The 27,968-nt window shown below is 33.3% G+C and overlaps 1 protein-coding gene across 2 annotated transcripts in view; it reads right to left on the reverse strand.

Moving 5' to 3' along the window:
• The window catches only part of LOC111507026 (ras-related and estrogen-regulated growth inhibitor), a 155,448-nt gene that overhangs the window by 81,147 nt on the left and 46,333 nt on the right, over positions 1-27,968 (reverse strand). Inside the window, exon 1 of one of the 2 annotated variants that reach the window (XM_074182965.1) lies at positions 15,003-15,243. The exons of the other annotated variant lie outside the window; for it this stretch is intronic. The gene's annotated coding sequence lies outside the window, so the exon portion shown is untranslated. Of the gene's footprint in view, positions 1-15,002; positions 15,244-27,968 lie in introns of those variants that run through there. 2 annotated transcript variants of the gene reach the window in all.

Below are 27,968 nucleotides of genomic sequence, written 5' to 3' on the forward strand. Positions count from 1 at the left end.
AAAAGAAGCGTTTATTCAGTCCATTTGAAATAATGATTCAAATTCAACTTGAGAGAATATGTTTCTCAGTTTGAAAAAATATTTCTTCATGAATATAGGAGAGCAAGATTTCTTTAAATCAAGATAATGTTCTTCACTTCACAAGAGGACAATTATTCGTGTCATAATTGTATGTTTGGCATAAGAATTATTACCAATAATGAAAATTCAAGGATATCCTGAGGTGGGTTAAAGGGTACTACAGGGGTGAAGGTAATCGCATTGCCGACTTTTTAGCCAAGGAAGTGACTGGAATAAGAATTTTAGAACCCAGTGGCACCTACGGCCTGATTACTTCGACAATTGCGGAACTAGTCAAAGGTCACACCAATGCTCAATTCCTAAAGAGATGGGATAAAATCAAAGGAAGTAATCTTGCCAGGATCACCCTGAGAAGCTGGCGCCGAAGAAATATCAGGAAAAATCTGCACATAACAGTAGGATTTCTCACTGGCCACAGTCAACTAAGGAAACACCTCCACAATATGGGGCTAGTGGACACAATTCTATGCAGGATGTGTGAACAGGAAGATGAGACTATCAGGCATGTCCTATGCGAATGTCCGGAGTTATCGTCAATAAGAGAGTGTGTGTTCGGCGAGTCTTGGCCTAATAGTCTGGTTCACATGTACTCGATTTAGCTCTTTTTGGTGACATTTTTCAGCCCTGTCCAAAAATTACGACCAAGGTGTCATTCGATTCGTATTTTTGCCTAGAAAGTTTAAGGACAGGTCCGAAAACGCGCCGATAAAAATTACAAAAGTTATATTTGCGTAAAAAAAGTTCCGACTTCCGAAACTGTATCTCGATTATTTATAATTTTTACAGAGTCCTGAAAATAGAGCCAAAAGCGGGTAGTCTGGCTTCCGCACGCCTTTCGTCACTGACATAAAAACAAAAATAATTATTTAAACATATTAAATGTAAATATTGAGGAATGAAAAAATTCATGTGATGTTGGGATACATCAATAAACAATAATCCGCAGTCAAAAAATGTTCATCCCAATTTAAACGTTAATTATAAATTTGTTAATTCTGACATTTAATTATTTTAAAAATAAAATAAATACAACAATAAAAATTAATTGGCGCTCCGGGGCGACTTCATTGATTCCAGTGGCGCATTTGCTTTTTCAGCTGCAGGAAAACCCGGAAAAACCTGCAGCACCACATCATCTGAAGATCTTGATCTATGACAAATATGCTTCAAGTCTTTTTTGTTCATTATGAATTTATTAACAATGTAAGCCTTTTATTAAAGTTGTGAGCATCGGAAATTTAAAGAAGGTTAATGATGTGAATGTTAATGATCCTACAACTACTAAAAGTGCAAGTAATAAAATCCTTATGATTTATTGTTACATGACACGAAGTTTATGTTTGTTAATTAATAACTTTTTCTGAATTGAAAGTTAATATCAAAATCCCTATAATTGTTAAACTAAAACCCTGGCATTTTTTTCCTTTGGTGAAGTTATCCTTAATAGGCAAAAAAAAAATTACCGTTGCCAAAATAAAAAAATTGTTATTTTCTGTTTTTTTATTAACAATTCAAAATTATAATTTAATAAAAAATACATTACATTTTTTTTTATTTTTCATTGTTTCAATGTCTCATGGCTAAAAACTAATTAATGAAATTTTTCCAAAGTTTTTCACAGCTATTGATGATAAATTTATTATAAACAAATACATTGTTTATATTCAATTCGAAAATTTTTTTTGCATTATGGTAATTGAAAAAAATTATGATTTTTAGAAAAAAATGGTTTCTTAAAAAAATTTCTTTGTTGCTAAAAAATGCCTTTGTTATTCAACAATCGTTTTTTGCAACTAAATATTAAAATTAAGGAAACGTTTTTTTTTAATCATAAATTCTATTGTTCTTTAAGGTTGTGAAAGAACTTTTTTCAAATTCTTTTTTCAATTGCTTATTAAAAAAAATTTTTATAAACAAATAATTTTTTTTCAATACTTTGTTCTATAATAAAAGTAACTATGTGTTTTTTTTAATTTATTCTATTTTTTAAAAAACTTTTAATATTGTGATACCTTGATACTTGTCTTTTTCATTCGCTCCTTCGCTTTTATAATAACTTTCAAACTATTCCAGTTATGACAAATATGCTTCAAGTCTTTTTCGTTCATTATAAATTTATTAACAATGTAAGCCTTTTACTAAAGTTGTGAGCATCGGAAATTTAAAGAAGGTTAATGATGTGAATGTTAATGATCCTACAACTACTAAAAGTGCAAGTGATAAAATCCTTATGATTTATTGTTATATGACACGAAGTTTATGTTGAAAAGACTTAAAAGTTTTTCTTTTTTTAATAAATAACGATCAATAATTAAATAAATAATAGGACTACAACTTTAGTAAAAGGCTTAAATTGTTAATAAATTCATAATGAACAAAAAAGACTTATCATAACTGCAATAGTTTGAAAGTAATTATAATTATAAAAGCAAAGGGCGAATGAAAAAGACAAGTATCAAGGTATCACAATATTAAAAGTTTTATAAGAAATAGAATAAATAAAAAAAACACATAGTTACTTTCATTATAGAACAAAATATTGAAAAAAAATTGTTTATAACAATTTTTTTAAATAAACAATTAAAAAAAAAAAAGGTTTTTTCAAAACCTTAAAGAATAATAGAATTCATGATTGAAGAAAAACCGTTAATTTCAATATTTAGTTGCAAAAAACGATTGTTAATTAACAAACGCATTTTTAAGCAACAAAGAAATTTTTTTAAGGAACCATTTTTTCTAGAAATCATGATTTTTTTCCATTAACAAAATGCAAAAAAAATTCGAATTGCTTATAAACAATGTATTTGTTTATAATAAATTTATTAACAATGGCTGTAAAAAATAAAAAATATTATTGATTAGTTTTTAGTCATGAGACATTGAAACAATAAAAAATTAGAAAGAAAAATTTGTAATGTATTTTTTATAAAATTATAATTTTCAATTGTCAATAAAAAATTGAAAATAACATTTGTTTCATTTTGGCAACGGTGAATAATCTATTTTTTGCCTATTGAGGATAACTTCATCAAAGAAAAAAATTTCAGGGTTTTAGTTCAATAATTATAAGGATAGGGATTTTTACATTAACTTTCAATTCAACATTAAAATTGGGATAAAATTTTTTTGACTGCGGATAATTGTTTATTGATGTATGCCAACATTATATGAATTTTTTCATTCCTTAATATTTACATTTAATATGTTTAAATAATTTTTTTGTTTTTATGTCAGAGTGACGAAAGGCACGCGAAAGCACCCGTTTTTGGCTCTATTTTCAGGGCTCTGTAAAAATTATAAATAATCGAGATAAGTTTCGGGAGTCGGGACTTTTTTTACGCAAATTCATTGGTCTTTTCAAATCTTTTTTCAAATTTGCAAAATTTTGAAAATTTTCCGAGATATTGAGAAAAAACTAAAGCCCCATTTTTTTTTCACTTAATTGTTTATAACTTTTGTAATTTATATCGGCGCGTTTTCGGACCTTTCTTTTCTAGGCAAAAATACGAATCGAATGACACCTTGATCGTAATTTTTGCACAGGGCTGAAAAATGTTACAAAAAAAGTACATGTGAACTAGACTATAAACCTGCCGATATAAAAGAGATGTCTCCCTGTCCACCTTCTTGGAAAGGACAGGATGGAAGATGACCTAGGAGGACAACTCCTTGGGAGGATGTACAATGGGTCACATGTGGCCTAAGTGCTGTGGGCCTACACACATCCTCCCTATTCTACAGATACAGATACATTCAAGGACTATTTTTAATAACCCTAATGAATATTTTTGATAAAATTTGTTCTCTGCTGACAATATGAACCTTTCAATTCAAATCTGATAGTTGTTTTGGAAAATCGGGAATTTACGATCACGGTTTCATTATACTTTTATTTCCTAATTATCCTCTCAGTTATGTCCCTGCTAACAGTTTTGGAAAAATTGATAGATCTGTGGAGAAGCTCGTTTCAAAGAGCACGTAGAATGTTGGTAATGAGCCTTCGGAAACAATCATACTTCAAAATGGTTATAATTTTTAAGTCCGGCACATGGCACTCATCTTCGAATGAAAATGAATTCTGGAAATAGCAATGTATGGAAAAGTTTCGGCTCAATTTTACTTGAGAAATCATTAATATATGACTCAACTAAAAAGTGACTGTTCATACTGTTTGAACAGAAGTCAACATCACCTATTGATCACGTCCAAAGAATTCTATTCAATTTTCAATTCAATTTTTTATTTTCAATTCAATTTCATTTTCAGTTCGATATAACAAGATACTAAGATATACATAAATCATTCTAGCAGTTATCCTTTATTATCCCAAAGGTTCTCTCTCCTAAGCACTCGAGGCGTTTGTTTTGTGAATAATTCAGGATTTTCATTAGGTAATTAAGCTACTGATCTCAAAGAAAATATACATTCTATCTATAAGTGGAATTCTTGTAGGAATTGATAGAATTTAACCTACAATTAATTCTTTTTTCATTGGGATTGTTTTCTAATTTATTTTCCTTTCTTTGTGTCACCTTCCCTAATTTTTGGTTTAGGCAACTAGTCTTTGTACTCTTGAAGGTGCAAACTACTAGTATTGAGAGTTATGATGAAATCTGGCACTCAATTCTATGCCAATCTGGTTTGTGATACTCACCAGCAATGTTTTTGTTGTATTCATTTGTCGTCGAAGGTTATAATTCCACCATTCACTATTGTCAGTCTTTTTGTAGTTTTAATTCGTCAAAAAAGGCCTAAAATAGTTTTACGGATAATCTCGAATGCGATTTTCCATTGCCATTTTACGAGTCTTCTATAAAGTGGCATTTTTACGATGATTTTCTCCATCAAACGTGTCATGGATGGAACGTTATGAAACTTTGATGTCTTCAATTAATGACCCATTATTTCATAAACTGGCGCGTTTACATGGAAATTTTGTGAACAAACGCGATTCGGTAAGGTTCAAGAGTTCCACAGGAAAACAATTGTGGTTATGTTGGGGGAATGAATGATATTTATAATAAATCTATGAAATAGGTTTCAAACTGAAACGAAAATCTGAAAATTTGGATGAATTTGTCAGGCTTGTACTTGGAATCGAACAATGCCTTGATAGTTCAGCGTAGCATCACTGATGAGACATATGACAGGACGAAACAGCGTTTTCTGGTGTTGAGTAACAAAAGCTTTGTTCTGGGGATCTGGTTTTAATATATCAAAAATATTCGAAAACGCCACTCGAAATAATATTCCAAACTTTTTTTTTGAGACAGAAAACAAGCACTACAGAAATATCAATAAAGTGCTTCAAGAGCGGTACCTGTGCGAACTGAGTTAATTTGGAAAAAAGTTCTCAGGAAGTTTATTCCATGTACACGCAATTCTCCAAATGAAAGAGTTCTTGAGCAGTGAAGTTCGAGGTGTACTGAGTTGAACCACAGCCGCATTCTGTCACCTATTTCTGATATGTACCGCTCTTGGTGGAGACGAATCTCCAACCTTTCTTCGATGTTCCAGACTATCAAGATTGCAGGTGATGTTGGAGCCTCCAATCAGACGGATGTCTCTTTTCTGGATGGAATCATGCAATTTCAGGTATGCTCTGGGAGGAGCTTCATACATGAGAACAATACTCCGAAGAAGGTCTCATCTGAGATTCACAAAGCATCAAAAGTTGCTGAGGTGTCTACAGATTTCTGGTTTGTAACAGTGTTCCAAGCTTTCGAAAAGCAGCGTTTGCAATTGCCAAGACATATTGTTGTCCATTTCATCGAAGCAAAAAGCAGAATTCTCTATCCTGACATTATTATATCCGATTCGGAGACACTTATCTTTCTTGCCTCGGTTTTCTTGGCATTGAATTGAACCTGGTTAATTTCACCTCATTTCGAAATCACCTCTATATCCTCATTGAGATATGCAACATTTTGCTGCTGGTTAATCCAAATGGAATGACGAGAGAAGTGAGCTGTCATCTCCAAGGCAATATATTGGATTCTTGTTATTTTCCAATGAGTCGGTGATACACAATAAAAATAAGGTTGGAGACAATATAGATCCCTGGAGAAGACCAACGTTGATGGTGAAAGTATTCGAAAAGCCTTAGAAAATATCAGGCGCAACAACTCTTGACTGTCCATGTTTCTCGATTGCGTTATTCCAAATATAGGTGAAATACGATAGAAGGTCGCCTGTTGATTTTTGTTTCCGAAAGCCATATTGATGATTGCTCAAGTTGTTGAAACCTTTCAAGTTATCAAGGATATGGTGGTTTATGGCTTTCTTCATGATTTTTGATATAACTGATAGCAAATCGAGTGGTCTATAGTTGTGTTAGGAGCAACCGCCCTATATATCGATAGTCCAGTTATGCGTAATGAGGATGCTCCATGGAAGCAGCTGTTTATCGGGAGATATTCATTATTGAGTAGACTAAAGTAGGATACGTTTGTTGTGGCGAAACATTATTTGGGGAATATATTATTGAGAAAGAGAGTTTTTGACTCTCTACTACCCCATCTTGATACAATATATTAGTTGCTCCAAGTGAAGTGTTTTAATGTATTAGTGACACCTAACACTTGTTTGGAAGATTTTCCTTGCCCTTTCTGGGAATGGGCTGGACCCGAGCAATCTTCCAATAAGAAGCAAAAACCTCTTCCTTGTAGTACAGATTGAAAAGTCTGCAAAATACTGGTGACTTGGCGCACTTTTAAAGTACAATGACTGACACTGAATAGATGTTATAGAAAAGTAGTGGTGCCTTGAAATCGACTGTGGAGTGGGACGCAAATTGTTCAGCTAGTACATTTGCTTATTCTATGGCTGTTGTTGCAAAACATTTCTGGTGGAAGTTAGTGGATTGTTCTGATTATGCGTGATGATTTTTTGTGATAGTGGAGTGTGTGGAGAACGATGTACGTTTTTTACAAGTTACTTTTGTTTCTATCGCTGCTGGAGTTGTTGAATCATCCATTCATATATGCGGTAAAATTGTAAACTTATTGACATTTTGAGTGACTAACCAGAGTGAATTGTTGAAAATGGCAAGCAATGAACAAGTCGACCATAACTTTGTCACGAAGGTGGAAATAGTTCAGCAAAAAGTTCCTGCTGCAGTGGAAGAGACTTCACACAACAAGATAGGAATAGGTCCAGATAAGTGGTTATAATTGAGAATGAGGCTGATCTTTTCCAACTAATGCCTTCTTAAAATAGTGAACTCTGATTGCGCATGCACACTGTACCATCACGAAACACGAACACCCTGAAGTTAGCTTCTTCTTCTTTAATTTATATGGGCGTTGGTTCTCAGTCGAGCATATTTGACTATACTTCCCCTGTGTATATAGTGAACAGAAGGTTTGTCCGGAGGCGCAGCTGTCTTGCTCGAGACAATGCTGCCACTCTTACTGATTTTTCTTTCATAAAAACACTTCATTTTTTCACTAGGGGGCCACCAGTCCTCTCAATGTGACTTTTACAAATGACACATCTATTATCGCACTGACGACGTCGTCGAATTCGTTGACATCCAGCCTGGTTACTGGCAGAGGGACGCCAGTTCTCTGAAAATGTCTTTCTCTTCAATATTTATTCGAAATTGACTTAAAAAAACACCCCACTTTTGGACCCCTCTCCGATCACGACATCCACGTGCCATCTTTGAGAGCGGTCGTTATCGGCACAACCGTCTTCTGTCGCAATTGGAATGGATGACCCTGAAGTCAACAATTCAGTTTTTCAAAAAAAGTTACCAACAGAGTTGAAGTGGAGACATCTACGTATGTTTGCGTTTGAAATGGCAACTATATTTACGATATGTATTCAAGTGTTTTCGAACCTGCAGTACGTGTTTTGTATCAGCCTGAATAAAATATATAGGGCTATTCAAATTCGTTTCTGTACATGAGGATCTCGTAAACGATAAGAGATAGAGTGTCGGTTGAATTATGGCAAAGTTGTGTATTTTAGAGACCTATTCAATGATGTGAAGAAATCGAATATAGCTCTTTTGTACCTGGAGATATACAGGAAAAACCAAAAAATCCGAAATTATTGTTTTGCCTATATCTTCTTTATTCGCAGACATATTGAAAATCGGTCCACATTTTGCTATTGGCACATGATGTGGGCTATCAGAATATGTCTATGAATCTTTTATACAGGTTGTGATCTGACTTGGGCCACCCCCATCTTTGAATTTTTAAATACAGACCTGTATTTTTTGTTGTAGTTTTTGTATTGTAGACGTTCACTTCATACTGAGAAATTGAATTTTATTTTATATTTTGGGATGTTTCGGTAATATTTGATTAAAATTTGGTGAATTATTCCCTTTCAAATTACGGCCCTGGAAATTGGTTGACTGTGTTAAATGAAAACACAATAGCAACTTTAACGTCCCCCTATGTACCGTAGAATTTTTAGAGAGTTTTTTTTAATTTTTAGGTACCTATTCAGATTTTTTCATATTTCCAGGTCTCTGAGCACTGGAAATAAGAAAACCTTTTATGATTATCTGGAACATATCTACAACAAAAATATAATGAATATGTTTTGATGAGCAGAGAAAGAAATGATAGCAATAATAACATCCAAAACCAACACTATAATTGTAATGAAAATTAAAATGGAGTAATTAATATACAAAAAAAAATTAATGGCACAATAAATGTTTGAATTGGAGTCCTTCCATTTAGAGACAAATAATGGGCCAATGAGATGGCCTGCAAGATCACCAGATGTTACTATTTTGGACTATTTTCTATGGGGGACATTGAAAAATAGGATTTATGCTGGCAGAGAGATAGAAAATGTTGAAGACTCGAGATTGAGGATTTTGAATGATTTCGCAACAATGCAGCAAATAAGTGTATTAAGGGCAATAAATGATATGAAAAACCGAGTTCAAAAATGTCTCGAAATGGAAGGACTCCAATTCGAACATTTATTGCGCCAATCATTTTTTTCTGTATATAAATTACTTCATTTCAATTTTCATTACAATTATAGTGTTATTTCGGATTTTATTATTGCTATCATTTCTTTTTCTGCTCATTGAATCACATATAATATATTTTTGATGTTAATTTGTTTCAGATAATCATAAAAGGTTTTCTTATTCGAAGTTCATTGTTTCCATTGCTCAGAGCAATGGAAAAAATATGAATAGGTACCTAAAAATGGAAAAAAAAAATTGGAAAAACTCTACTGTACACAGGGAGACGTGAAAGTTGCTATTGTGTTCTTATTCAACTCAATCAACCAATTTCCAGGGCCGTAATTTAACAGGGAATAATACCCACAATTATAATCAAATATTACCGAAACTTCCCGAAATATACAATTGAGTAAACGTCGACGATACAAAAACTGTAACAAAAATAAAGGTCCGTATTTAAAAATTCAAAGATGGGTTGGCCCAAGTCAGATAACACCCTATATAAAAGATTCATGAACATATTCTGATAGCTCACATCAAGTGCCAATAGCAAAATATGAACAGATTTTCAATATGTCTGCGAATAAAGAAGATATAGGCAAAAAAATAATTAAGGATTTTTTGGTTTTTTTGTATATCTCCTGAACCATAAGAGCTATATTCGATTTTTTTACATCATTGAATAGGTCTCTCAAATACACAACTTTGCTACAATTCAACTCTATCTCTTATCGTTTACGAGATCCCCATATAGAGAAACGAATTTGAATAGCCCTGTATATAAATATACATGTCTTAGTGACTGATATTTATTAACTGATTATTGATTTAAAGATAATTTACTGTGATTATAACTGAAGGTGGTTGACAATGTTTCGTGGTGCATTTTATCAGTTCGGACTTCCATTGTCTAATATGATATAAATTGATTCAAAATTCCTGAAAAAATCTGTGAAAAAATCAAAAAGATTAACCGAAAAAATAACAATTTTATTAAATAAAAAACTGATATAACAAAGGAATAACATATAAGCAACAACCAAAAAAATAAAAAATAGAAATATCAATACAAGCTGAAAATTGAAAAATTAAAAAATATTATTAACAAAAAATGAAAAATTGAAATTAAAAGATTCCAAACCAAATTACGTCACGACGTTTCGACTGTTTTGTGGATACTAACAGCTGAAAATAAAAAAATATCATTGACAAAAAATGAAATTTAAAAATTAAAAGATTCCAAACCAAATTACGTCACGACGTTTCGATTGTTTTGTGGATATTAACAATCGAAACGTCGTGATGTTACTTGGTTTGGAATCTTTTAATTTTTATTTTTCATTTTTTGTGGATACTAACAATTGAAACGTCGTGACGTAACTTGGTTTGCAATCTTTTAATATTAATTTTTCATTTTTTGTCAATATTTTAAATTTTTTTAATTTTCAGCATTTATCAATATTTCTATTATTTATTTTTTTGGTTGCGCCTTTAATGTTATTTCTTTGTGATTTCAGATTTTTGTTTAGTAACATTGTTATTTTTTTATTGATTTTAATAAATTTTTACATTATTATTTAATATATAATAAGTGTACAAAAAATGAATTATTAAATCAATGATAGATACAAATTATAATCTTTAAAGACCGGAGAAATTTAATTATTCCAAATATTACATTAAATTGGATGTTTTTTCTCAAAGTTATCTTAGAATTTTCAATAATAAAAGCATAGTCAGGTTGTCCCACAGTACACAGCATAATATTTTAATAAATATTTGGCATACCTGAATGAACAAGAACGAATAATGAAATAAATTACAGCGAGAAATAATTTTTAAAAAACGAAGTATAATTTTTTACGTGCGTGCATAAATACTGACACCTTTTTTTATCCCGCGCTCAATGAAATGGCTCAGGCTTCTAATTGATCAGAGCTACAAATAAGTGTGGCATATCCCACAAGTTATTTCATGCGAACCAAACGAAGCTCTTCAGCAGATGAAAGGACGAGTTAACAGCCTCCTCTGTTTCCAATTATACGAAAATCAATGATTTTGGTGGAGTTTGCTAGTAAAATTCTTATTTGAGTTATTTTAACATTGAGTACGAAAGCAAAAACTCATTCTTTGAATAAAATTTTCAAACTCTGTCTTTGGGTTGATTGGTGTATCATTCACTTTTGATTTGTATGTTTGTCATAATCTGTCAATGTGACGAATCATTATTGTTATTTAAATTGTTAATAATATTATCATATTGAGATTCCCAACTCAAACGTTCATCTTGAATCGAACAAGTATATTTTCAGTTTCAGAACAATGTGACAATAAAAAGATTAAAGAGCTAACAGATAGATTAATTGCCAATCACATGATGTTTATCTTATATACTTTCCGTCATACAGGCCTGGAAAATACAATTATTTTGAAATCCAAGAAGTTTATTGAGTAAAAGTAGTTCCAGGGAATATAAAGCGAAGAAATAAAATTTCCTTCTACTAATTCCATCACTCAAAGAGATGTTTGATCTCTTTCATCTTTGGTCATTTGAGAAACTTCCTTTTTCTGTGAGAATTCCCTCTTGGTTTGAAATAAACACATTCTTGGAATGAGCAATACCAAACAACTGTCACTTCAATACGATAGTGAGCTGAAAATTTCTCGAGGCGAGCCACAAACGGAGTTACATAGACATTCTGAGAAATCGGATATAATTAAATATGACCTACTAAGGATTACAGTACGTGCATGTTTTGCAGGAACTTTCAGTTCAATTGAACATATTTGATAATGTCTGAAGACTGTATCGAGGAGAGACGTACATACTCAAAAAAATATTTCAAAATAAAATCTCTAAATATTCATCTCTCCCAACAACCTACACGGTAGGTTTCGCCAATAGCCTGCCAGAAACAACTAATTCCCCGGCTAATACCACTTTGCTGTGTGGGTCAGATTGTCTTGCACTGATGACAGGTAATAACTCGAAACCGGTCTGTAGGTGATCTACTCGAATAATTTAAGCATGGTCCTGCTGCTGGATAAACGAGAAACATCTGCCAGATCAACCTTTGTGAGGTATCTTGTGTAACTGTCGGTCAGATATCCAGCAATATCCAGCATGGTATTAGTCGGGGAAATAGTTGTTTTCCGGCAAAAATGTACCAGAAACTGCGATGAAGGTGGTTGGGAGAGATTTTATCTCGAAATATTCATTTTCAGGTATATTTGATGATAATGTTAATGAAAACGAGTATTAGTTCAACCGTTTTAGACAATCTTCACATAAAGAATTTGTCTCAAAAAATCCTGGCAGTAAAACTAGAACTAATATGCTTCTAATTATTTGATCCATCTTTTGGACTCAAAAATCGGTCTTCCGAAATTGAATTTGGAATCCATTGAGTTGTTTATTGAAATCAGAGGTATTCTTCAAGTTTATATTTTCATTACCAGGCGAATACTTGGACTTTTCAAGTAGAAAATTTTTAACATGAAAGTACGGTTGAACAAATGATTGATCTCAGAGGATAATTTTATTTATGTCTGTCTGAATATAGTTCTCTTTTTTATTCATTACTTCTTTGCTCTTTTAGAAAAAATTCTGGCCAATGTGAAGTTTGGGACAAAATCTACAAGTTAGTAACATTTGATTCACATATTGAAATATTTTCTATATTGTTTTTATACGCTTTATATTAGTTTCAACTGTATGTATGTTTGTTTGTAACTCTCAAGGTCGGGATCTGTATTTGACAGAATTATCAACATTATTGCTTGATCTATTCGCGGGCAGATGGCGCTGTACGTAACTTCCTTGATATATCGACATTATATCGACATATATCCACATTTAAATTTTGTGTTATGTGCTTTATAAAAGATTTTTGTAAAATTATTTTTATCATTTCTAGAGGCTATGTCACGCACAAGGAGCAATCTTGCGATTGTCTCTTCAGTGATGCCATTGTTTATTGTTCATTTATTCAGCTCTCAAGCACTACTCATATAATTGTTCTACTTTGTTATTGTTCTGTAATTTACCCACACACAGGGTTTTACCCCCAGTGGAAGTATATTGGAAGTATATTCATCAAGGTATATTGTACTTCATATACTTCATTTTATATTTATGTATTATGATTTACTGTCGTCTCCACAATTTATTATCAACCTTTGATGTTAGAACACTACTGTACTGATTGATGGTTTCACCGTTCTAATATCTGAGGGTGATAATAAGTTGTGGAGGCGACTTTGAGTTTGTATTATTCGCACATATGTTTGTATTAATATCTGCGGTGTTAACACAATCAGGAAAACGTTGTCCTATATAAATCTGGTATTGAAACATTCTGTAAAAAATCCAAGTAACAGGCCCCAGTTACTGTCCCCTCAAAAAATTTGGTCCAATTATTTTGTTATTGGGTATGCCAATACGTTCACTTCAATAGAATACTTGGCTCAATTATACTTTATGGGATACTCACCGATTTTCGCGATTTTTTCTGGGATGATACTACATGATGGTAGGAATTCAGTACAATTTTTATTTTTTGTTGGACTCAATTAGTTTTCGATATATAGCCTATCAAAGTTTGTATGACGTCATATTTTACCAATTTTTTAAAGCAATAAACGATTGCAATTCACATATTTTCAATTTAACACAACTTTTTCCATATCATCGCACTTTTTTCTATCACTTATTGCCGAATTTCCTGAAATTAAAATAAAATTCCATAATTTGTCGGGTGCACTATTTGAAAATACGTTCCTTTTAGAAATCGGAGGTCAGGTTAGATGTTTAGGATACATAGTTTTTTAGGTAAGGTTAGGTTAAGTATGGTTAGACTGAGTTTGGTTAGTCAGGTCGGGCTAGGTTAGGTTGAGTTAGCATGTGATAAATTATGGAATTTTAATCTAATTTCAAGAAATTTGGCAAAAAGTGAATGAAAAGGAATCGAAAAAAGTGCGATGATATGGAAAAAGATGTATTGAATGAAAAATATGTGAATTGCAATCGTTTATTGCATAAAAAAAGAGGTTAAATATGACATCATACAAACTTTGACAGGCTATATCTCGAAAACTGAGTCCGACAAAAACTGTTCTAAATTCCTACCATCACGTAGTATCATCACAGAAAAAATCCCGAAAATCCGTTAGTATCCCATAAAGTAAAATTTTCCCAAATACTGAGTATGACCTTTCCTCATCCAGTGCGGATTTTGCGTATTCCAATACCGACAATTTTGCTTGTTCACCGTTTCATTCAAGGCAAATAGTTCCTCATCGGAAAAAAAATTGGGAAACATTGGATTTCGTTGACACCTATCCATCATTATTTCACAAAATTCCAATCTACGACCAGGATCGTACTCATTCAGTTTTTGATTCAGTTGAATTGTATATGAATGGTATTCACTAGTTTGGACTTCCATTGTCTAATATGTAAAATGATTTGAAATCTCCGAAACAACTGAAAAAGAAGAATTAAAAATAACTAGCTCAAAATAACAATTATATTAAGCAAAAATAACCTGAAATGAAATAATTGTGAAATAAAATACAAGTAAAACTAAAACGATTGAACAAAAAATAAAGAAATATAAATAAATTTAAATAAAAAAAGATTAAGAGATTCCAAGTCACGTTAGTTCACGACGTTTCGATTGTTAGTATCTACAATCGTCTTCGGGTGATGACTGGACTGATTTCTCCGAGAGATGACTATAGTACTCGAACGACCCATAAATAGATGACTATATTACTATAGTGAGATTCATCATGAAACATTGTTATAATCACCTCCAAACAAACGATGAATGGTATTATTTGTAGGTGTCTGTGGGTTTTCCTCAAAGGATAATGAAACATTCAATTTAATCTCGTCGTTCAGTTTTGATTTTCCAGCTTTGCGAAAATCTTTGACAGTTCGAAATTCACGAAATTTTTGTTCTGTTCTACTCACCGTGGACTGGGAAATGTGATGGCCAGGATATTTCTCATTAAATATTCTGCATAACTCAGATTGTGTTCTTGTTTTATCACCCTCCCCAAGCAATATCAATATCTCGCTTCTTGGGGTCTCAGATAGGCGCATTTCGAGACAATTCACGATAAAGTTTAGAAATTCCTAAAGCAAAGATTTATAACAAAATGCAATACAAATAATTGGAGAGGTCCAGCGAACTAACTGAATTTCAAATGCAACCTATCTATTTGTGACATTCCAACGCAACAAAAACATCCGATGCTACTTAGTTGACTACAAAATAACTAATAGTATAGTCAATCATGACAGTTATTTGTGCCGAGGTTGATCTGTTTCTATTGAATAAAATAAATGTTTCTTGAGTATCTCATTTCAAAAATAAAAAAATACCATATGCCTGAATAGAGAACTGGAAACCCTCCAAACGAGGGATCACATGCTACTCCTTTCTATTCAAGATTTTTATAAAACTTTTTAAAAAATTGTTATGATTTCGTTAACTGATCTTTATGTAGTTTTTTGCGCTGATTTCTGAAATGAAATTTATTTTTATCTATCACGTAAAGTTTGCCTACAAAATAAGGATGAAATAATTGAAAAAGTACAAAAAAAACGAGGAATTGTGGATTTATTTTTATTATTTTAACATGAAGTAAGAGCAAAAAAACAATGCTTCATTGCTAAACTAACAATAATAGTGATACACAAGTGTTTGCAAAGTGATTATAAGTCTTTATAAAAACGTTTTCTTTTTCCGTCAAAGCTTCTTCTGGTACTTTTTCGGCTGTGTTCTTGTGAATTCTCCCTTTGTAACATCCAACAGTTAGCCATCATGTTAACGTTTCACCGACTTTGGTATCTGCGTTCCATTTCTTGGAACCGTTCTCCTTGTTCCTCACTTACAGTCCCTAGATTTTCGGGAAAGTAGTCCAGATGTGAGTGAAGGAAATGAACTTTGACACTCTTGCTGCAGCCCAACATTTTGTAGTTTTGTATCAATTAAGCAACCAAAGTTTTGTAGTTTGGATCTTTTTATTCCCAAGAAAACCTATTATAACAAGTTTGAATGAATTCCAGGCATTTTTTTCATTCATTTTCATTTTAGTGACAAAGCTTTCATTTTTTAAAAGTTTTTTTATGTCAGGCCCAACGAAGACTCCTTCTTTTAGTTTAGCATCGGATAGACCAGGAAACGTTTCAGAAAGATACTTGAAACAATCTCCTTCCTTGTCTAATGCTAATGGGAGGGGGCAGACAGACTGACACATACATGCTTTGTTCCAGTAGGAACTGGATTTTCCCAGTTTAGATTCGTTTTGTTATTGAAAAAAATAGATTGAAACCGTATTTTATCTTAGATATACACTCACATTGTGTAGTAACTTGTTCATAAAAGCTTCATAATTCAGACTCAATTTACCGCTCATATAGGCTAAATAATACAGAAACATCGAACCTATACCGAACCTAAAAAGTCATTTAATAAGAAAATTTCAGGTGAAATTTGTGACTTATCTATTGGTGATAGAATTTTTTCACTATTTTTTCCGTAATCTGCACACGAAATACTGTTAAAATCACTAGTTAAATATCCCACAATTTTTTCATCGCAGACCTGTGTAGCTGGTGGATGGGGCAGTTGAATAATTTTATTGAAAAAGTGTATTTTTAAATACAAAAATTAACTTGTTTCAGGATTTTTCATTTGCATGCATAAACACGTAGAAAATGAATTTAACCGTTACTTTGGGACCGCACTGTATAAAATGCATATGCTTCTGCAATATTTTTTCCTAACTAGCACTCCAACTACATTTGAATTGGATGATTTTTGAGATATAAGGATTTGTTTGTTCTTGATAAAAATAACTTTTAATTTTTTTGTTAGTAGCTTTCACAAGAATTATTTTATCATATTATGCTCGAATCGAAAAATGTTTAAATTCGAATTTTGTGAAACTGCGGAATCCTTCATTTACATTCAATCGGATACAATCGACTTCATCACGGCTCCTACAAACAAATCCGCGAGCAACGTTTTAAAAAAATATTCATTTGATGTGGGAGGGAGTATAAATATTATTCGATTTCCCCACAAGCAAAAAACAAAAAGATTGAAATATCAACGGATAGCTGGATTACAAAGCTGTGTCGAAATGCAAACACGCCGATCATCCCTCAAATGAAAGGGTGTAATAGAACGTTGAAAAACTCATTCAATAGAAACCTCATTTCCACATTGGAAACATGGCTTGATTTACTCGACTGGAAAATTCTTTTAAACCCACACGTACTTCACTTGACATATCCTTCCATATAATGCTGTAATGGGTAAGAACTCAAGCTAGTAATTAGTGAAATGTATATTCCTGCGGTTTCAATCTGAAATCTCATATCACTTTGGAAACATTGATTAAATTGAAAGTTAGTTAGGTCGCAGGATAACTGAAAGTGCATATTTCGTTCGAAAATGTTTGATTTTATTTTTTGAAATTCATTTATATGAATGTCTACGTGGGTTCTGTGATAATAATTAGTGACAACAATATCATGAAATATAAGTAAAATTCAACACTTCTTATTTCAGTTACACTATGGAATTGTTTCATTATTTCATTTATCATTTTACACATTGATGATAATGATAATTGTTCTACTGTCATTTTGATTGTCAGAGCAAACGAGTGATTAAGAGCAAACGAGTGATTAAGAGCAAATCATTTAAATTTCAACTTCGAGAAAACAAATTCACTTTGATTGCACAATCTTCCAAAACACTGTGAAACGGTGGATGAGTACCTCACATGAAGTAATCATTGTCAGATGCTACAGTCCAAACTGAATAGCTACTCATATCAATTCAGAAATCTCAAACTAGTTTCTTTCTGGGAAGTATCTAGTTCATCAGCAAGTGTTTCCCTTTTCCAAAAACAAATTATTCGCATTTTAGCGAGTATATCCAAAAGGACATCTTGCCGAGACCACTTCAAAAATCTAAAGATTTTAACGTTACCATCATTGGCTATTATCGAATTCTCTTTGTATTACTATAATAATTATAGTAATTTCACTAAAATTAGTTCTTTTCATAGATTCGACACACGCCAAATAAATGACTTTCATATTCTACTCAGTAATAGACAATTACATCATAATTCATGTAGAGCTATGGCTCTTCAACTGTTCAATTCACTACCAGAAGATATGAAAGGTTCTGGAACATTCTACAGTTTCGAAAAACATTCAAAATAATTTCTGGTGACCAAATGTTTCTATTCCATAGATGAATTTTTCCGAAACTGATTTTTCATCTATGTCGGTTCGCTTGCAGACTTTCTCTATATGTTTGTCTGTTAAGTACTCGTGTCCAGCTACTTTTATTCTGCTTTAGTTTTTCCTCTTTAGACGAACCCTATGCCATTGTCAAATGTCAAATGGAGAATAAATTATTATTATTATAAATATTATCACTATTGCTTTCAACTCGTCGCTTTTCTTGCTCTCGGAACTGTTTTCAAAATAACACTCATCTCGTACTTTTTATCAAAATTAATATTCAGTATTTTCTTCAGTGCTGTTTCATGACTTTTCAAACCTTCAACAGGCTGCTTTGAAGCTCGACACACGTTAATTCTAAGGTGCTGAAAGGCCATTTTTATTTCATTTTATTTTATATTTTTTTTATTTTATGGTGTTTTTATTTAATAATCGACAGTTTGAACTATCTATCAGCTATAATCGATAGTTTAAACCAGGGGTCTCCAAACTTTGAAGCCTTCGGGCCATAATGATTTTTTCAGTTTGTTCCAAGGGCCAATTTCTGCCCTTAACTATATTTCTAGACTAGGAAAGTCGCAAAGTGCGTGACCTAAGCAAACTTACGCTTTTTTGCATTTCAATTATTATTGTGTATTGTGACACTTAACGACATCTAGTGACGAGTAGTGAGTAGTGGTACTATGTACTATCTTTTTCAGCTACCCGCTAGGTGGCAATAAATATTTGGAATCACCGCGTTGGTTCGAGAAAGTTCTGGTTCTAGCTAGTATATTCCGATCACCTCGAGATGGCAGTAATAATTGCATATAAAAAGACTAGCCGCGCAACTGCGAGTTAGTCTGCGTAGGAAAGGCGAAGGAAGCGAAACTGTCTATTGTGAAATAAAGTAATACCCGTCAATTTTGATTTGACTTATTGTTTCTATGTGTGATTTGTTAGTATGGAAAATAAGCGAAAAATCGACAGTGAATGCAGAATGTTCCAAGAAAAATGGAATTTTCAGTATTTTGTTATTGAGTCCAGTAATAAGGCGCTATGTTTAATTTGTAATGAAACCATAGCTGTTCTCAAAGACTATAACATTATTCGAAACATTTTCAAAGTTACTCCAAGTATACAGGAAGTTTGCGGAAGGAAAAATTTGAAGATTTGAACGCGGACTCAAATCGCAGCAATCTTTGTTTACCAAAGCGAATACTGAACAAGAGTCTGCAACTCGCACCAGCTTTCGTGTGGCTCTTGAAATCGGAAAACGTGGCAAACCATTCACCGATGAAGAAATGATAAAAGAATGCTTGATTGCAGTAGCCGAAGGAATATGCCCCGAAAAGGTAAATTTATTTAAAAGTGTCAGTTTGTCAGCAAACACCGTGGCTCGGAGGGTGCAAGACATCGCAGAAAATATATCATCTCAACTGTCTGACAAAAATGGACATCATGAGTGGTTTTCTCAGGCATTGGATGAGTCAACGGATGTGTCAGATACTGCTCAGGTGTTGATTTTTATTCGCGGAGCAGATAAAAGCTATGAAGTGTATGAAGAACTTCTTGATATTGATAGTACTCACGGCACGACAACTGGGGTAGATATTTTCAAGGGAGTTGAAAATGCAATTAATAAAAAGAACCTTCGATGGAGAAATTTGAAATCTATAACAACTGATGGGGGCAAAAATATGTATGGTAAAAATAAAGGAGTGGTTGCACTTGTGTCAAAGCCTGTAGAAAATGATGGTGGTTCAAAACCATTAGTCTTACATTGTATCATTCATCAACAGTCCTTGTGCGGAAAATGTTTGGATATGCCTGAAGTTCTAAAACCAGTCATATCAGTTGTTAACTTCATCAGATCCACTGAGCTGAATCACCGACAATTCTGCGAGTTTATTCAACAGATTGGAGAAAATGATTTACCATATCATACTGCCGTACGCTGGCTTAGTTGCGAAAAAGTCCTTAAGCGCTTTCTTGAACTTCGAGCAGAGATCGAATTTTTTTTTAATGAGAAGCAGCGCCCTTTTGCCTATTTAGAAAATAGTGGATGGATGTGGAAGTTAGCCTTCTATGTCGATTTGACAAATCATATGAATGAACTGAATTTGAGATTGCAAGGAGAAAATCAGCTTCTCCCTGATTTATACACCAACATCAAATCCTTCAGGCAGAAAATAATACTATTTCAATCGCAATTACGTAAAAAATGTTTCACACATTTTGAAACATGTGAAATATTCAGCCACACTACAGAGACTGAATTTCCCGTCAATTTTGCAATCGAAACTTTGAGTGTTTTGAAGATGAATTTTGATACTCGTTTCTCAGATTTTGATGTCATTGCGAATGAAATTAAGCTTTTTCAAAATCCTTTTGATTCTGACATTGAAACCCTGGCTCCGGAAGTCCAAATGGAAATTATTGATTTACGGTGCAGTGATATGCTTAAGAACAAATATCAAAATTCATCTTTGTTGGAATTTCATAAGGGTCTTCCACTGGAACTATTTGATAATTTGCATAAATTTGCTCGTGGGTTGTTTTCTGTTTTTGGTACTATTTACTTGTGTGAGAAAATGTTTTCCAAGATGAAGTACACAAAGAATGTTTACAGATCTCAATTAACCGATGAGCATCTTAAATCTCATTTGATAATTGGTACAAGTAAAATTTATCCGCAACTACAAATTATTGTCGATGGGAAATCACAATTACATAAATTACATAGTGTTTTTGTTTTACTGTGATTCATTTCAATTATTTGTTAGTTATTAATATGCTTAAACTTAGATACTTAAGTTAAGTTTTCTTTGTCATCATTTGTGTCGTTAAGTTTTACCTTGCAAGTAAATAAAACCGAGTAATTATCATTCTGTGTTTTCTTCTTCAACTCATCACAGCAATAGTTACAACAATTAGGTAATCATTGGCTGTCGCAGGCCAGATTGATGACAGTAAATCATTGGCTGTCGGATTGATTACACTGGCGGGCTGGATTTGGCCCGCGGGCCGTAGTTTGGAGACCCCTGGTTCAAACTATCGAATATAAATAATTGATAGTTTGACATTATGAAACACTTCCTCACAACTATGACACAAGATCCGTAATGTTTTTTGATGACATGATATAAAAGGTAAATGACAGTTTTCGACATATCCAATATACTGAACCCCAAATACAATTGTTTGTTATTACAAACCTCAACTCTACCCATATGTATGACAACAAAGTCTTCGGCAAATATGGATACTGTTTTGAAATCAGGCTGAGCTACCAGAGCATTGGCTCCCATACATCTTCCTATAGATTCCCAATCTGTAACAACTCAAATGTCTTTTCTATTCAGTGCCATTATTTTTCGAGATTGAAAGCCGTGGATTTTCGGAAATTCCAAAAATCCACGGCTTTCAAACTCGAAAAAATAATGACACTGAAAACCTCAGCCACGAAAGTCTAAACCATTTTGTCTTTTCTATTGTTAATTATCTCCATTGTCTTACCGTTTATGGTATTGGCATTCAATTTGAAGTAATTCGTCTCAAACTTATTATTAGTCTCATTTCTCACATTAGTATTTAGATCGATATATTTTTTCTACCATGATGACTGATCGAGTCTGAGAAAATTTTATGAGTCCTCATCACCATTGACCTATTACGAACCGCCTGTTTCAAATTTCTATAATGAACGATATATTTTTTCATCATTCAAATTAGGTATTTTGAAAATACCCAAACTACGTTCGACAACTTTCAAAATGGATTCGTTGTACATGAATCTGTATCATAAAATTCCGTCAAACTTGAGAAGTCTTGATCAATTCAAACTCAAAATGGAATAATATTGAGATTATTTTTGATATTACTATAGTTGTATATGAATATAAGAGAATATAATTCTTGTTGCAGCTTTTCGATACTGTTAACCCTTGTGTGTAATGATTTGTTTGTGATATATTTATTATTGTTTCACTGTTTATTTGTTTACCCATGATTATGTGTAGATGTTAACAACCTAGTGTTGGTAATGAGAGTGTTTATTTAAATGACCTGCTACAGATATTATCTATCGTAGTTAAATAAAATATCTGTCTATCTCAGGACTTACTATATCTTGGTGTCCTCAAAATCGTCAATAGGAGGATGTACTCCAATTGGCTCCAAATGTATTTTCTGGGCTTGGCAATATGTCAAATTAGTCATTCCATTTGATAAAATGAATATTTCACAATATATTTGGAATATCAATCTCTTTCAACATATTAACAGTGTAGGATCTGACAATTGTCTACCAGAAAATAACTACTTTTCTGACTAGTATTATGGCAAAGGATTATATCTGATAGGTATACATCCAAGTTTTTTCTAAGAGGAAATTATTGCAGATACTCCTTTTTCATGAATCAGCAGGACCTCGCTGAAATCAGTCTTATGATCACCTACATACAGGTTCCGACGTATTACTCTTGAAGAGCTACTTGAATATACCTTCATCGGTTTCGACTATAGAGAAGTAGTAATGAAGATGTAAATGGAGAAGAAGCACACCTGGAACTGTTCAGAAATCGGATATGAAATTTTGCAATGCGCAATGTATATATATGAGTCACATCGAAATTGATCTGAGAATGCGGAAGCAGTTACCAGAAGAGACTGACTCTGTACTGGGTGCTTGAACAATCAGAAATCAAAGGTATTGAGAGCTGAAGAGTCTGCTTGACACGGAGCATCAGTCCCATATATTGACGAGACCAGGAAATGGGTCGTTAAGAAACAAACATTTTGGAACATACAAGGGATTATCTGAAAATAGAAACGCAGAAACGCTTCAACACAGCAAGGATCATCTCAGAACAGCTACTCACTAGATATTCAGATAACACCTGAATATTTTTCTTGCGATTATGAGGCTATGAATTACAGGAGGCACTGAATATTTGGAGATTCTAAATAATTCACTCAAAAATGATACTTTTTTGTATCAAATCTCAGAAAAATTGCTTAACTACTCAGATACAAACCACTACGAAATATAGAAGAGTTTATCATTAATCACTAACCGTTTTCGAAGTGAAAACTTTGTAACTAGAAAATAAAGCAAGTCTAATTAAGATTTCAAAAAGAAAATTAGCCCACTCAAGTACAAAGTTTCAGTCAAATTTGAACTTTGAAGGACGTAATTACTTCCACAAAGAAAGCGAATTGTTTTTGGATCAGCATAAAAGAATATGAATGAAATATCAAAGGAGATAATCTAGAAAATACTAATTTATTCAAATAGTATTCAGTGTCCTGAAACCCGCATGGAATAATTTAATATTTTTCAAGGCGAACTTCGTAGAAGTTGCGCTTCTTCCACGTAAAAGAAGTTCATTAGATGGAAACGTTTAAGAGCATGTCAGCAGAGGCAACATATGGAATGGGTTTGATAGGTAGAATTGGAACTTCTGGCATGAAATGAATCTATAGGGTTTTCCATCAGGAACTTCCGGATTATGAAAATTGATAATGGCCATCTTGTTGAAGTTACATATTTCTTATTAGTCAGGGAGATATGCTTGAAGACATGCAGTAAACAAATCGAAAGAAATGAACTTTGAATGTTCAAGCCCGTCTCGGATATACCTACACAGTAGGTTGAATGGACTGACGCCTATCAGAAAACAACTACTCCACTGGTTAATACCACGAACGGCGTTGGATTATATCCGACAGGCGTCAGTGCAGGAATCTTCACAGACTTTTTTTTAGCCATTTAGCTCCTTAGCCACTCGGTAGTGCAAGATAGTGACCATCATCGATCTAACGTCAATGAAATTCCATAATTCAATTCTTTCAGAGTGTTTCATTCCTCGTCCTAATTTGGAGCGAACGTCAAAAATGTCACTCCATGTAGTGAACGAGAAACTAACCAACTACATATCCGAAATTTTCCCGATTCATCTGAATAAGGAAAAAAACTTTCTTATTAGTCGGTGGGCTATGCTTGAAGACAGACAACTACTCCACTTGCTAATACCACGAATGGCGTTGCAGACCGGTTTCGGGCTACTTAGCTATTCGTCAGTGCAAGATAGTGACCATCATCGACCCGAAGTCAGTGATATTCCATAATTGAAAATCGAAAGTTTGGAGCGAACATCAAAAATGTCACTCCATCTAGAGAACGAGGTACTATCCAACTGCATAACCAAAATTTGCCCGATTCCTCTGAATAAGGAAGAAAAACTGTCTTATTAGTCAGTGGGCTATGCTTGAAGACAGGCAGTAAACAAATCTAATGAAATGAACTTTGAATGTTCAAGCCCGTCTCGGATATATCCACACAGTAGGTTGAATGGACTGACGTCTATCAGAAAACAACTACTTCACTGGCTAATACAACGAACGGCGTTGGATTATATCCGACAGGCGTCAGTGCAGGTGTCTTCACAGGAAATTTCCTGCATATGCAATTGGCAATAAAACTGAAAACGTCGACCCTCAATTTTGAAACGGGCACACTTGCAGACCGGTTTCGGGTTCCTTGCCACTTGTTAGTGCAAGATAGTGACCACCAGCGACTTGAAGTCAATGATATTCCATAATTGAAAATCGAAATTCTTTCAGAGTATTTCATTACTCGTCTTAAGTTGGAGCTAACATAAAAAATGTCACTCCATCTAGTGAATAAGGAAGAAAAACTATCTTATTAGTCAGTGGGATATGCTTGAAATACTCGCGTCGAGAAACAGTATTTTGTTCTGGTGAATGAAAAATATTTTTGATGAAGAACATTTCAGATAAGCGCTTCCTATCTTTAAATTTAAATGAAACAAAGTGTGTGTGCGCGAGCGATTGATTCCTAATGTGAATTCAAAAGCAAATGTCTTTTAAAAAGATTAGTTTTTTGTTTAAAGAAGAAAGCTTTTTGGCTTTCTACTTCTCCATACACTGAGCTAAAAATGTGTCAAACTTTCATAAAGAGTTTTGAATGTAGTTATTACTTTTTGTATTTCATTGTCATTTGATATTGTCAATTATTATACCTCACTCTGGAAATAAAAGTTTTTAAAGAATATTTATTTTGAAAAAGGAAACAAAACTATGATTCTTTGAGTTACAATCGAACGGAAACTGACTATAAATACAACCGATACACCTTTTATGTAACTCTTATCATAACTTGTAAGTATCAGAGCCTGAAAGTAGCTTGTAAGTAACTTATTTCGCCACGCAGGACGTTATTCATAGGAAAATAGTTGATTATACAGGGTGTAACTGAATAAGTGTAAAATATTTAAGGAGGTGATTCCTCATCGGAAAAAAGATAGGATCTTTCATATAAAGAAACTTCATTGGATCATCTCTTGTTAAGATACACCCCCTTAAAGGGGGTACATAAAATTTGTATAACAATTGTTTTCACAAGCACTGAAAAAGTTACAATATTGAAATCAGCCTGACGTTTTGTACTACCAAAAATACACTTAGCCAGTAATTTAGTTGGTTTACCCCATGATTGTAAAGGGTGGAAAACGCAACCCCTAATATTTATTTCCAATTTAACTTTTTGTCTTATCATTTCTTTATCATTTAAAAATTTATTTCCGACAGCCTGTTTCATTCGGAACAAAAAATGTCTCTTGGGTTTTTTGCCCAAAATAAACCAGTTCGCAGCAAAAAATTATTTTACGAACAACTACATAGATACATCGTCATGAATGCGAACTGGATTTATTGTTATTTTGTAGTTAGTACCTGCATTAAACGATTAAAGGGTAATAAACAAAACTAATTTATTAATAACAAAACACACAACATGTAGAAATCATAGTAAATGTTCAATATGTCTACCTTCAGACATTACGCATGCGTCTAGACATCGGCGCATTGATCCACGTATTCGCTCAAATATTCCTGAAGTCTCTCTGATTACCCTGCAAGCATCGATGATGCGGTTTCTCAAGTCCTCTACATCGCGAACAGGAGTACGATAAACCAAATGCTGTAAAGGGTCCCAAATAGAGAAATCGAGAGAATTGAGATTCGGGGATCGAGCGGGCCAGTTCTGTGGTCCTCCTCGACCTATCCACTGATTTGTATATGTTTCAGTTGAATGCTGACGTGCTACTTGACTAAAATGTCAAATGTCAAATGGTAAGGGTATAAGAATTGTTCCTTTAAAATTCGAAATACCGTCATATGATCAACATTTAGCTGGAAAGAAATTTTTCTAGTACTGGTAGTAGGTTGTTCTTCAATTAAATTAAGTACTGCTTCCTCAAGCTGTGGTGTTCGTACTTCTCGATGGCAACCACAATCCTGCGTTCTTTTGGCGAATGAACGATATTCTCGTAATCGTTGATGAAGTCGAGCAAATATTCTATGAGAAGGTTGCTGCCGTTAAGGATACATTTCAGCATATCTTCTAGAAGCTTCTAACCCATTCCCTTGCGACAGACCGTAACCGTAATGCATATCAGCCATTTCCTCATTTGTATATGCCATTTCAATAACAAGTGAATTATTAAAGTAACAAATTAAGAACAGAACAACAACACACAATTATTTTTAATTCAATTTCGAAAATTCACAAACTGACAGCGTCATACTAATTTAATTGTCACTATCGCTAATAGCGACCTACTCGATAGATTAGTTTCGTATTTTCGCATTTATGACGATGTATCTCTGTAGTTGTTCCTGAAATAATTTTTTGCTGCGAACTGGTTCGCAGAGACATTTTTTTATTAGAATGAAACAGGCTATCGGAAATACATTTTTAAAAGGTAAACAAATAATAAGACAAAAAGTTACATTGGAATTAAATTTTAGGGGTTGCGTTTTCTATCCCTTACAACCATGTGGTAAACCAAATAAATTTCTGACTAAGTGTCTTTTTGGTAGTACAAAACTTCAGGGTGATTTCAATATTGTAACTTTTTTAGTGCGTGTGAAAAAAATTACACAAATTTTATGTACCCCCTTTAAGGGGCTGTATCTTAACAAGGGATGTTCCAATGAAATTTATTTATATGAAAGATCCTATTTTTTTTCTACGAAGAATCACCTCCCTAAATGTTTTACACTTATTTAGTTACACCCAGTATATTCTAAAATGGAACTAAGAATATAAAGGTTTTTGTGTCGTTGGTTTGGAGAACTGCGTATCGCCGGATGTCGATTCTGCATAAGTCAGCGTTGAAATTGATCTTGTTTATCAACATCACCTTGGGTATGAAAAGAGAAGGTCAGTTAACAGCATATAAGATACCTAATCGTAAGGGAGATGACATTTCTCCTACGAAGACGCCACCTATAGAATCGACAAAGAACGCAATCTTTGAATATCGAAGATAAATGAGGCTTCAAATTTCGCGGGCTACGTACATTCGATTAGCGATTTCATTGTTTTATTTTTATGTTGATATACTCGTCTATTGGCGAAAGGCATGAAAGATGAAAGTGATTTGCGTGTTTGGTGATTTTCTACAATCGAAAAAAATGGATCAAACAATTTTGAGTAAAAAATGGAATTGGGTGCCCAAAAAGAGTTGAAATGTTGACAGCGGCATACGGTGATTGTGCTCTGAGTCAGAAAAATGTTTACGAGTGGTACAGAAGATTAAGAAGATGTGAATAGCCTTACCTCACCCTCACTTTCCCAACATACCTCTTACTACTCAA

Source organism: Leptinotarsa decemlineata, unplaced genomic scaffold (assembly GCF_025532065.1).
Source record: "Leptinotarsa decemlineata unplaced genomic scaffold, Ldec_3_MD MMD2_tig00026330_RagTag_RagTag, whole genome shotgun sequence".
Taxonomy (NCBI): domain Eukaryota; kingdom Metazoa; phylum Arthropoda; class Insecta; order Coleoptera; family Chrysomelidae; genus Leptinotarsa; species Leptinotarsa decemlineata.